This window comes from Centroberyx gerrardi, chromosome 4 (assembly GCF_048128805.1).
Source record: "Centroberyx gerrardi isolate f3 chromosome 4, fCenGer3.hap1.cur.20231027, whole genome shotgun sequence".
In the NCBI taxonomy this organism is placed as follows: domain Eukaryota; kingdom Metazoa; phylum Chordata; class Actinopteri; order Beryciformes; family Berycidae; genus Centroberyx; species Centroberyx gerrardi.
The window spans coordinates 30309797-30321818 of NC_136000.1; the positions used below are offsets into that span (position 1 = coordinate 30309797).

Below are 12022 nucleotides of genomic sequence, written 5' to 3' on the forward strand. Positions count from 1 at the left end.
GCCTTGTGGTTTGCCAGCACTACATGACCTGGTCCGACTGCCGTCCAAAACCTTGGATGTCAGAAGTGGGATTCGAACCCATGCCTCCAGGGGAGACTGCGACCTGAACGCCATCAGCCGACGGATCGTCTGTCCAATATTCTAAAATGTTGGAGAATTAAGGCCAATAACATTCGCGGCTCCAACATTCTGCGACCAATCGTCTTGACGAATTCTTCCCAGCTCTCCAACATTTGACCAGTCACGGCGGAGAAATGTTGGAGCGGAGAAGGTAAGTTTTTTTTTCTGAAGGTGGCGTTCATCAAACAGTGAATACAATAAGCCGGACGCTATCAAAGCTAACAAGTTATTCAAATCTACTCAAGCGACATGGTGAGTATTTACACATTTACTACAGTGCTGTATGACATAACTTTAAGTACAGAAGTAATTTCACCTGTTGTGTCATGTTCACACAATCACTTTACACAAGTTTATGCTAGTTAGCTACACTGTAACAGCTGATGTTACGTAACTGTATCTAACTTAGGTTAAGTGACACAATTTTCATTTTTCATATTCAAACTGACAATGTTATGTTACACTGTCTCTTCTGTTTCATTAGGAGCAAAACTGCTGAGCTATTTACTATAGGCTACTTAATATTACCAAACATTAAAATAATTAAATAATTTCCTAAGAAGGTATACAGCTAGCTTTCTAATTCATGATATTTTCCACCACACACTATAAGAATACATATTTATAATGGAAATCAGGTTAATTCATGAGCTGTGTTTCAAACACGGACGCAATATAGCCTAGGTGGCTGCCCACTGGGTTTATCATAGGATTATTACAATATTACAAGGCCGATGGTCTGGCTTTCATGTTCCAGCACCTTTGTCACCAAAGGCAATGTCTTCAAAATCAAAATCGCACAAGGCGATGGCAGACTCAGAGTGGATGTCACACCTGAGGAAGTTTGCCAGCACTGGGGCCTGGCCTGCAGGTGAAGGAAACAGGCCAGCTCCCAGGCAGAAGAAGTAGTATGAGCTGTATCAAAGGGTATGAGTATATACATGGCACAGTATATTGTATTAATTGTTATTTACTCTCACAATACATTTTACTCATTATAACTTGTATCAAATAGAATAAAAGGCTAGGTTCCTATGAGTTAATAAACATGTAATGAGCAAATAATTTACATCAGATCTCTGTAACTACACAAATGGAAATCAATGATTTAATCCGTGTTCAATTCAATCAAATGTACAACTATTATTTTTAGACTGAGAAATGTCCAATGCAGACACATGGACAGAAGTCCTTGTTCGGTCAAGTGAGGAAGTGTGTGTGTGGATTCCACACGCAGAAGGTAACACTGGTCAATTAAAGACTCAAGTAGTGTGTGTGTGTGTGTGTGTGTGTGTGTGTGCGCATATCAGTACACAAACTAATTAGTGATGTATCTACTCTGCCATGGAACAACAGCCAACCGGAGTAAGTATTGCCCAGGGGCCCGCAGGGCAACAGACTGCAGCAGTGGGTCCCGTCCAAGGCACCGTGGGGCAACAAAGTGCAGCAGTGGGTCCGGTCCAAAGGGCTGTAGGGCAGCAGAGTGTAGCACTGGGACAAGTGCTGGGAGCGAGGGACCATAAGCAGCGACCATCATTGAATTTGTCAATGGTATTTGGACAGTTATTGACACATATAAATTGAACATGAATATTTGACATTTTGTTCACTGAATGATAGTTTGACAATATAGTCCTCTCATGACACGGCCCTTTGCTTTATTGCCTTTCAGTTTAACAAGCCAAGATTTGGTGGTGCTCATGTTGCTGCTTCAAAGCCAAATCTTAGTACAGCCAGAAAAGTAACCAAGGTAAATAGAGATCAAATAGCAACTGTTTAAATTGGGTTATTAATACAAGTTACTTAGACTGAATGCTTTACAGACCCAAGTCACCGACTCCACTGAAGGAAGTACCAGTTCTCCAGCCAGCATTGCTATCTCAGTGAGTAATGATATAACTCACTTTTCGAATACAGTTGAAGTATTTGTATTTCTACACACAATTTCTCCCACGATTATTAAGAGTATTAGAACCATTCAAATCAGAAATGACACTTGAAAGCTAAATAATAGTGTTTCATGTAGAGCAGCAGTATGAAATAACAACTTAAGTGTAGTGACTATCCAAAAAACAAACTTAATTAGTCACTTAACGTAGGTGGCTTGAGGAATGTTCTTGACGCGTATCCACTTAAAATAAACAATGTCCAAAAATGTTCTTCTTTGGGTGATGTTCCCATTTATTGCAAAGGTTGAATATTTACAAAAACAGTACTTTACCGCTTATGAAGTCTTGTTTGATGCTGGGTTTGAGACAAAGCTGGATTACGGTAAGAACTGTGCTCCCCACCACCTACAGGCTCATACTGATTTCCTGTTCATTTAAAACACCTGTTGCTGTGCTGCCTATCACCACATGAACAGAACCTATACTACACCCTTGTGGTCAGAGTGAGCTATATATAGACACATTTAATATTCAAATTCAAATGGCTCCTACATTAAGGTTTGATTGTATTGTAAATACTATGAATTTTATAACAAATGTGAGTATATTCCTTGCCATGCTTTTACAGGCTCCAGACCCTCAGACAGATGCTCAAGCTTCAGTGCCTGTCCTCAGTCCCATAGCAGTGTGTGCCAGTGTGTCAGTAAGTAATTTAACATTTAATTTCATACTGTGTAGAGCATCAGCAGTGTCTTTTACCAGTATAAAGTATGTTTATGCATTGTTTTGTTATTGCAAAGACTGCTGAGAGACACTTGAAGCTTCAACAACTCAGCTGCCCCGTTTGTGGTCAGAGGGCTTGCCACCTGAAGACCACAAATGGATTGTGAACTTGGAGCCCAAGGGAAAACTAGAGCTTCAAGACAACCTGAAGCTCTGGTACTTTCCACCACAGCCAAGCCATCTGTACCACCAGGCTCCTGCTCCAGACCGCTTTTTTGCCCACCCACTTCTTGTCTGGATGCCCTATAAATTGTGGAAGGTGAAGGTGGTCTGTCCCAACCCTGCCTGTGGGCGGCACCAACTCACAGGAGCGGGGCTGCACAAGAGGGCACGGCGGGTCCTGGACGTGGACAGGATCTACAATATGGTGACAGAGACTCTAACCTGCACCAAATGTAGATCCACCCATGTGTCTTGGAGCCAAACTGTCCTTAGGCAACTGGACTTGGCTCACAGATCAGAATTTCGGGTCATCCTCACACGTTCCTCAAACGTGAGTCAACCTCTGTGTCGTTGCCTGGGAAACTCTTGACGCGATGCGAGTGCCACTGCTATCACACTGTGTCCTAAACGCTGGGTTCAGACCGCATGCGGAAGTGCCGGGAAGCGCAGCCAGTTTCCTTTCGGTGCCAATGTTAACCGATTTGACTTCACCGATTTGATTTCAGACCGGCCGCCCTGTGGTGGGGAGCTCCGTGGCTGGCTCGCGATCTGGAGCGCCAGTTTCGGCGTCTGGTCTATTTTCTCCGTGTGCCGCGGCGCGCATTTCACAGGAAAGCACCATAGAAAACACTATAGATGGTCATATCTCCATTATATCACCACAGAAGCACAAATATATTAAATTAATAACTTACCAGGGTCTTCACTGTTGTAGTTGATGAATCCATCTGTACTAATGCAAGTTTTAAATGCAACACATTGTAGGATGATGGTCTCTGGTTTTGAATTATCACTTGCCTTTTGAAAATTGCGTCTGTTATTGAATTACCACAAAAGTAAACAAGGATACATGTTTAGGTTTGGATATTTATTTAGGCCTATGTCATTATTTAGAGAGAGAGAGAGAGATCTAGGTCCCCTAGGCTTTTTTAATTATTATACGACTCTTGCTGAGAAAACAAACAAATAAACGTGACAGCTTTGATATGAGGGAGTTTGTGAAGAAAGGGAGAAAATAAGAAGATGGAAGACATAATGTTAATGTTTGCAAAGGTCATAATGCTAATGTTTTGCAAAGGTCATAGGTTACACAGCTTATTTTTATGCAATAAATGCAGCTTATTAAGTCAACCTCTCCTTGTGATCACATTGTTTTAAGTCTTGAATATACCAAGCGAACAAAAATTTGAACGCAAATATAAATTGCAGACCGCCTGCTGCACCATCTGACCGAAGCCGACCGCGCCAATATGCCATCCCGCGCACCTTGTCTGTTTAGGGTTTTTTCGGTGTGTACCACCAGGCCTGAAAATTTTTTTAGGGGAAACACTGGGTTCAGAAGGCCGTTATCATCTATTCACATGGTTGATCACCGATACGAATACAAGAAGACTCCAGATCCAGTCCAAGAGGAATCCAGCTCACCGCTAAACCTGAAGTCTGGTGGATAATGTGGTATTTTCAGGTAAGACGATTTAAAATGAGAGCATTTAAACTGTGATTATTTAGTCAATAAGCGAAAACAATACAGAAAAATAGTTTTAAGGTGACGTGACATGAGTGTTGACATGAGATAAACGTTTTGCAATTGCATTTGCTAGATATTATTACATGCTTTACCGATCTTTTTGTGGTGCTAGCTTGAAGTTACTGCAAAAAGGTTAGCTTGTATCGTAGCTAAGCGGTTAGCATTACCAGTTAGCATGTTTTTACGTGTCTGCTTTGAGGTTTTCAGTGATGTTAGGTTGATGTTATTACAAAAATATTAGCTTTTGTCGTGGCTAATTGGTAAACTAAGTAATTACTAATTAAGTAATAAAACGATTAATTGCACCCCGAGTTTCCCCTTAAATTTCCCCTGTTAGCCTGTAAAAATAACTTTTTCCACACTGTAAGACAATGTTACAGATATATTCTGTATCTGCTCATTCCAACGCTTCATTGAAGCTATATCATATTGAGTGAAATATTCAAACCCAAGACGCCTTTTTTATGGCTGCACCGGTAGCATTAGGCTACATCAAATGGAAAAGTCACATTTCCATGTAATTCAGCCTGACATGTTTGGTATCTCTGGAAACCTTGGGATCTTGACTAGAATGTAAAATAAAGTTCTGTGGGTTTGAACAAAGCTTGGCTGCATTTGATCCCGCATGAGGAACCTCAGGGTAGAAGTTTAATCGGGCTGCTCCTCTAGCCTAGCACACCTGTCACCTGTGAGTGTAAGCTAGAAGCTTACAATGACATTTACATTAATGCAAAAGATGAACACTGCCAAATTATTAGAAATACCTTGTTTACCTATATGTTGTCTGTCTGTCTGTCTGTCTGCCTGCCTGCCTGTCTGTCTGTCTGCGTGCCTGTCTGTCTGTCTGTCTGTCTGCCTGCCTGCTTGCCTGCCTGCGTAATATCTCTTTACTTGACTTTTTTCGTCTCCCTTTACAGCTCCAATTCCCAGTTGTGTCCCTGTCAGTCCCAGGACTTCTGTGGTAAGTTTGTTTTATAACTTACCATGCACTATGTCTATGTTAAACAATTCAAAATTAGGTTTTGGGCCAAGCTGCATAGAGAGAGTGTCTCTCTGTCTGTCTGTCTATCTATCTATCTATCTATCTATCTATCTATCTATCTATCTATCTATCTATCTATCATGTGCATAAATAGAGGCACCAAATACATATCCCTCATTGCATTTGCATCCCATGTTCACTGATGTGTTTCTGCCTTTTAGGCTGTGATAAGAAGTAGGGAGTGGACTTCCAATATATATATACGTATATTCATCTGAAGAGGAATGCTTTATCTAGTAATTGCCAAATATTTTGATTTCAGATATGGGAAAAGCAGTTAAGAGCGCACGCTTCAGGAGCGTTAAGATAAAGGTGGTGAGGAGGTGTATCGCTGGCCATGCAAAGGTATCTTACCTTAGTCAAGGCCTTCCCCAGCCCAGCTCCAGACAGACAGGTCCTTCGGACCCTTCCACATCTATTACACCTCAACAGACTGAACCTGATGATGTGGCACTGAGCTGTAGTTCATGTTCTGAGACTGCATACAGTAAGGCAAAGAAGAGAGAGCTGAATGCCTGGGATGCAGTCAAGGATGACATGCTTAAGGTGTCGTTTGAATGTTCAGCACCAATCACTACCCAGTGTGTTGTCTGCCTAGAACATGCTGATTATAGGTGCTTGGAGTGTAGCACCACTGCAGTCTTTTGTGAGGCTTGTCTGAAGAGGACTCACAAAAATTCACTGCACCTTCCTGATAAGTGGAATGTAAGAACAATAGCATGCGCTCACAGTAATTTTAAATAGATTCATTAGATTCTTCTAATTGTTTTAGCACTATGTAGTATTAACTGTTGGTGTCTTCTTGAGTTTGTTGTTTTAAAAACTCTGTTAGAGCTAGCAATCTTTCTTACAGAATGCCGACTATGAGCTATCCTCCCTGGGGTTATTCCTATATATACCTGAAGGCCATGACACCCATGCTGTGTACATGAAGGTCATTGTCAACACAGGTTTGTCATTTTACATTGAAAAAATATTAATGTATTTCATTTTCTTGACAGGTTAAGGAATCCAATCCTATTAAATGTGGAGCAATGATTTCCTATAAGGAATTCATCAAATTTGTGATGCTTTTTTGAAAATTATTTTCTGTGCCTTTCTCTGTTTGCTGATTCCAATAATAACAAACATTAGGTTATAGGTGACACACTCAAATAATTTTGCCTGTGTTGATATGGTAGTCTTTATAGTAGTCCTTGGTTATGTTCGGTGGTGGATGAGTTGAGTGGATGTGATATGATTACACACCTTCTTCCTTGATTGTACTACATCATTAATTATCACAACTAAAAGTAAACCTTTATGGAACCATCTAGGATTATATAGTTGCATGCAAAATGATTATTGATCTTTTTTATAAAAATAACAACTTCTTAGTGAACCATGTCAAGTATCACCTTGGCCTTTATGTGGGAGATCTAAGTATATGAAACAGTAATGTTTTCAGTGACTGCTGCTTATACCGTAGGTTAACACACTCTACAGAGCCCTGGTGGGAGAATCCATATCCGAGTTTAGGCATCACCACTTCCAACAAAGAAGTTTGGTAGATGTTTGCCCACAGTTAGATGATGGGACCACATACCCAGCATGCCCAAAGGTTGGTTCTAGTTCCAGCCTGGTTCTTGTTTGATTACTCATAATTGAAGTTTCCATGAAATGATGGAATTGAATTGATATCTGCAAAATCAGTTCATTATTGTATAAAGTATTATAATAAAATAGTAATAGTATAAGTGTATCAACCTGGTGCTCTGCATTTATGAAGGCTGTATGAATATGAATGTGGGACCTTGTGTATCTTTCAGCATTTGTGTTAAGAATTTCTAAGTACATTATTTATTCCCTGGTTGTTGCTGACCTAAACTCTTTTTTGTAGCACTAGATACAAAACCAGGATTACTCTAAATGTTTGTTTCCCAGGCAGATGGAGATATTCATAAAATGCTTAGAATAACATGACCCTAACATAAGCCATAAATTATTTATTTTTTTCAATCACCAAATATGAACCTCATGGAATGTGTATGGAAGATTCCAAAATATTACTAAATGTCAAGTTTACCACCATTCTATAATCTTCACTAATAGTAACAAAAAATTAAAAATGTATAGTAATAGTTTCCAATCCAGTTCTGAAAGAGAAAACAAAAATAATGAAATGGTATTACACCAATTAAACTGAAATTTAACAAGAACACTTGTTCCATTTTGTAATTTGTACAAGCAGTACAACAGAATTATGTATTTATTTGACATGTTGATTGTTAGTGCAGCACTAAAGTAAACCTTACTTCTATGACAGGTTTCCAAACCAGTAGCTGATGCAGCTCTTGATATTAAGGGTGAACCAACACGTTTCATTCCCTCCTTAAAAAAGGATTTCAAAGTTTCCCTTTGCTCCTCACAAATCTCTGTTTTCTCTTGTTGAGTAACAACAAACAAAGAAAAAGCTAGTCAGTAATAAATCAGTAATAAAAAAGACAGTGTTGAGGGTAAGTGTGGATTTTGCATACCATGCCATCTTTCTCATACACACTAGCCTAATGCTTCTAGATTAGCAACTGTAAGCCTTACCTCTCTGAGCCATCTTCAACCTGAAACATAAACAGAGAGAAACTTGCACAAGACATATTTGAGAAAGGGCACACTCGCTCTATGCAGCTTGGTCCAACACCTAATTTTGAATTGTTCAACATAGACATAGTGCATGGTAAGTAATAAAACAAACTTACCACAGAAGTCCTGGGACTGACAGGGACACAACTGGGAATTGGAGCTGTAAAGGGAGACGAAAAAAGTCAAGTAAAGAGATATTACGCGGGCAGGCAAGCAGGCAGGCAGACAGACAGACAGACAGACAGGCAGGCAGGCAGGCAGACAGACAGACAGACCTGTGCCTTTGGGTTTTATTTTTCAAGTTCAAGGTTGAGGACAGCAATGAATGTTTATGTTAGCCTACGTCATTGCTCACTTACAAAAATACAACAGAGCCACCACAGCCCTGATATCAACATATAGGTAAACAAGCTAAGGTATTTCTAATAATTTGGCAGTGTTCATCTTTTGCATGAATGTAAATGTCATTGTAAGCTTCTAGCTTACACTCACAGGTGACAGGTGTGCTAGTAGAGGAGCAGCCCGATTAAACTTCCACCCTAAGGTTCCTCATGCGGGATCAAATGCAGCCAAGCTTTGTTCAAACCCACAGAACTTTATTTTAAATTCTAGTCAAGATCCCAAGGTTTCCAAAGATACCAAACATGTCAGGCTGAATTACATGGAAATGTGTATAATTATGCTCAAGACATCTGGACTTTTCCATTTGATGTAGCCTAATGCTATCGGTGCAGCCATAAAAAAGGCGTCTTGGGTTTGAATATTTCACTCAATATGAGTACGATATAGCTTCAATGAAGCATTGGAACGAGCAGATACAGAATATATATGTAACATTGTCTTACAGTGTGGAAAAAGTTATTTTTACAGGCTAACTTTGAAGCTAATGGGGAAATTTAAGGGGAAACTCGGGGTGCAATTAATCGTTTTATTACTTAACTAGTAATTACTTAGTTTACCAATTAGCCACGACAAAAGCTAATATTTTTGTAATAACATCAACCTAACATCACCGAAAACCTCAAAGCAGACACGTAAAAACATGCTAACTGGTAATGCTAACCGCTTAGCTACGATACAAGCTAACCTTTTTGCAGTAACTTCAAGCTAGCACCACAAAAAGATCGGTAAAGCATGTAATATCTAGCAAATGCAATTGCAAAACGTTTATCTCATGTCAACACTCATGTCACGTCACCTTAAAACTATTTTTCTGTATTGTTTTCGCTTATTGACTAAATAATCACAGTTTAAATGCTCTCATTTTAAATCATCTTACCTGAAAATACCACGTTATCCACCAGACTTCAGGTTTAGTGGTGAGCTGGATTCCTCTTGGACTGGATCTGGAGTCTTCTTGTATTCGTATCAGTGATCAACCATGTGAATAGATGATAACGGCCTTCTGAACCTACTAGTAGGTGTAGCAGGCCCCTTCTAACCCATATCTATAAGGCTGATAACCACTGATAACGCCCATTCAATCGAGTGATAACATTTGAAACGGGTGCACCCAAACACTATGGAAACCAAGTTGACACATTTGATTACCCAGTAAAATTAGTTCTGGAAAATGCATGGGAATGGGGCGGAGCAAAAGTGAAGAAGGAGCGTTTCATTTTCAAGACGAATAAAGAGATGGAATGGCTGGAGTTGGGTGAGGAAGGGGTGGCTCCTATAATTCACTGGCCAGTTGTACCACCGTGGATTTTACCCACACCAGAAATAGACTTCAGTGTCTTACAAACAATAAGAAAACATGATAATACTGCTTATGGTGACATAGTGTGGGAAAGGCTAAAGAATAACTGGGAACATTATCTTCAAATGTATACAGATGGGGCCCAAGACCCCAAAACTGGAAAATCAGGATTTGCCTTTTGCATTCCAGATTTGGAAATTATAAAATACAAACGACTGTCCGAGGGGGTTTCAGTCTTTACAACAGAATTAATGGCTATAATATGGGCATTGCAGTGGATTGAGGAGGTGAAGCCGAGGCGAGCAGTCATATGTTCAGATTCGGCTTCAGTTCTGATGACACTTAGAGAATGCAAGCTGGGAGTCCGGTCAGACCTTGTGGTGGAGCTGTTGATTATGTTATATAGGATTGAGCAGGCAGGAGATTCGATGGGTTTTTTTTGGGTGCCAGCTCATGTGGGGGTGGAAGGGAATGAGGCAGCTGATATGGCAGCCAAAAAGGCACTGAAGAGAGATATAGCTGTGAGAGTACCCATTGGGACATATGAGTACAGATCCATTATCAAGAGAAATATAACAGCTGTGTGGCAGAAAGAGTGGGAAAATGAAAAGAAGGGGCGTCATTACTTCGCTATACAAAATAGTGTAAAGAAAGAACATTGTTATTTAGGGAGTGAGAGAAGGCACACAGTTGTTATGACTAGACTGAGACTGGGACACTGTGGGCTGGCATGGGACTTGGCAAAGATGGGCAAACATGAAGATGGATTGTGTGGAACTTGCAGAAAACAACAAACTGTGAAACACTCATGGAATGCAAATGTTACATGGAAGAAAGAGAAAGGCTATATGATGCAGTATCACATATCACATCTGGGTACAAAGACGGATTCAATGAAAAGCCTGCTGAATCCTACCGAGAATCAGTAAAGGATTGTGAAAGCAGTCATTGAATTCATCGCCGCGACAGGATTACACCTATGGAAATAGAATCACTACAAACGACAATCTAATTCCAACCTGTGAGAGGCAGCAATGTGCTGAAAGGCATCCAGTCTACCGGAAACTCAGAAGAAGAAGAAGAAGAAGAAGAAGAAGAACTTGAGTCAGGATGGCTGATACTCACCATGTCGCTTGAGGAGATTTGAATAACTTGTTAGCTTTGATAGCGTCCGGCTTATTGTATTAACAGGCGAGAATTCTACCACTGAACCACCAATGCAAGTTCAAAGGGCGCTTTTGACCCCCGGAAATTGGCTGACAGGCAGCGCACGCGTCTCCGCTTACCGCCGACAATTAAAGGCGCAAACGAGTAAGGTTTGCGGCGGCTGCCCCTTCAAGTCTGTCTGTCTGTCTTTGAGCTCCAGTCAGGATGGCCGAGCGGTCTAAGGCGCTGCGTTCAGGTCGCAGTCTCCCCTGGAGGCGTGGGTTCGAATCCCACTTCTGACATCCAAGGTTTTGGACGGCAGTCGGACCAGGTCATGTAGTGCTGGCAAACCACAAGGCGAGACAACTGTGATCATCGCCGGATAAACATCCACCAATAAATCAACAAACTCACTGTCACAGAATGGCCCCACCTGCAAGCAGCATTCAAACCTTTGTTGCTCTCGGAAAACACATGAAAAGTGACATTGGGAAAAGCTTCCATCTTTCGAACCTCACTCAGCCCGGCGTTTGTCTGCGGTAAATTGTGTGCGTCACAAGGTGCCGCTAGTTACTCTGATTGGAAGTCAACAAGATGGGGAGGACTGGTTAACGGCGGAGTGATATGACTGGATGTGCAACGGCAGTCTCTCGCGCCAAACGGTCCTGTTATCCAAGAAATAACAGACCTCAGCATGCCTTAGTTGTCCAATCAGAATTGAAGGTTGAGGAAAGTGTGACGTGGCGGCTACAACCGTCCATTCACAGGGTGAGCACCATCCAAACGCTACGGAAACCACGTTGACACCTTTGATTAACCTGCCGGTAGAACAACGCTGTGATGAGGATGATGAGTTGCTTTACAATGCCATTGTTGCCTTTGCGGTCGTGGCAACCCTTGAGCTTGGCGGCTTTTGCTTGCGTGAGCCGGAGATTGAAAAGCTTGCTGCATTGGCCGGGAATCGAACCCGGGCCTCCCGCGTGGCAGGCGAGAATTCTACCACTGAACCACCAATGCAAGTTCAAAGGGCG

At 41.2% G+C, this 12022-nt stretch overlaps 2 non-coding genes across 2 annotated transcripts; one reads left to right on the forward strand and one right to left on the reverse strand.

Moving 5' to 3' along the window:
• The first annotated feature begins 11210 nt into the window (after window positions 1-11210).
• On the forward strand, window positions 11211-11293 carry trnal-cag (transfer RNA leucine (anticodon CAG)). Its single transcript has one exon. It is a non-coding gene; the product is annotated as a tRNA-Leu (tRNA).
• Window positions 11294-11937: 644 nt separating this feature from the next.
• trnag-gcc (transfer RNA glycine (anticodon GCC)) lies at window positions 11938-12008 on the reverse strand. Its single transcript has one exon. It is a non-coding gene; the product is annotated as a tRNA-Gly (tRNA).
• Between the last annotated feature and the right edge of the window lie 14 nt (window positions 12009-12022).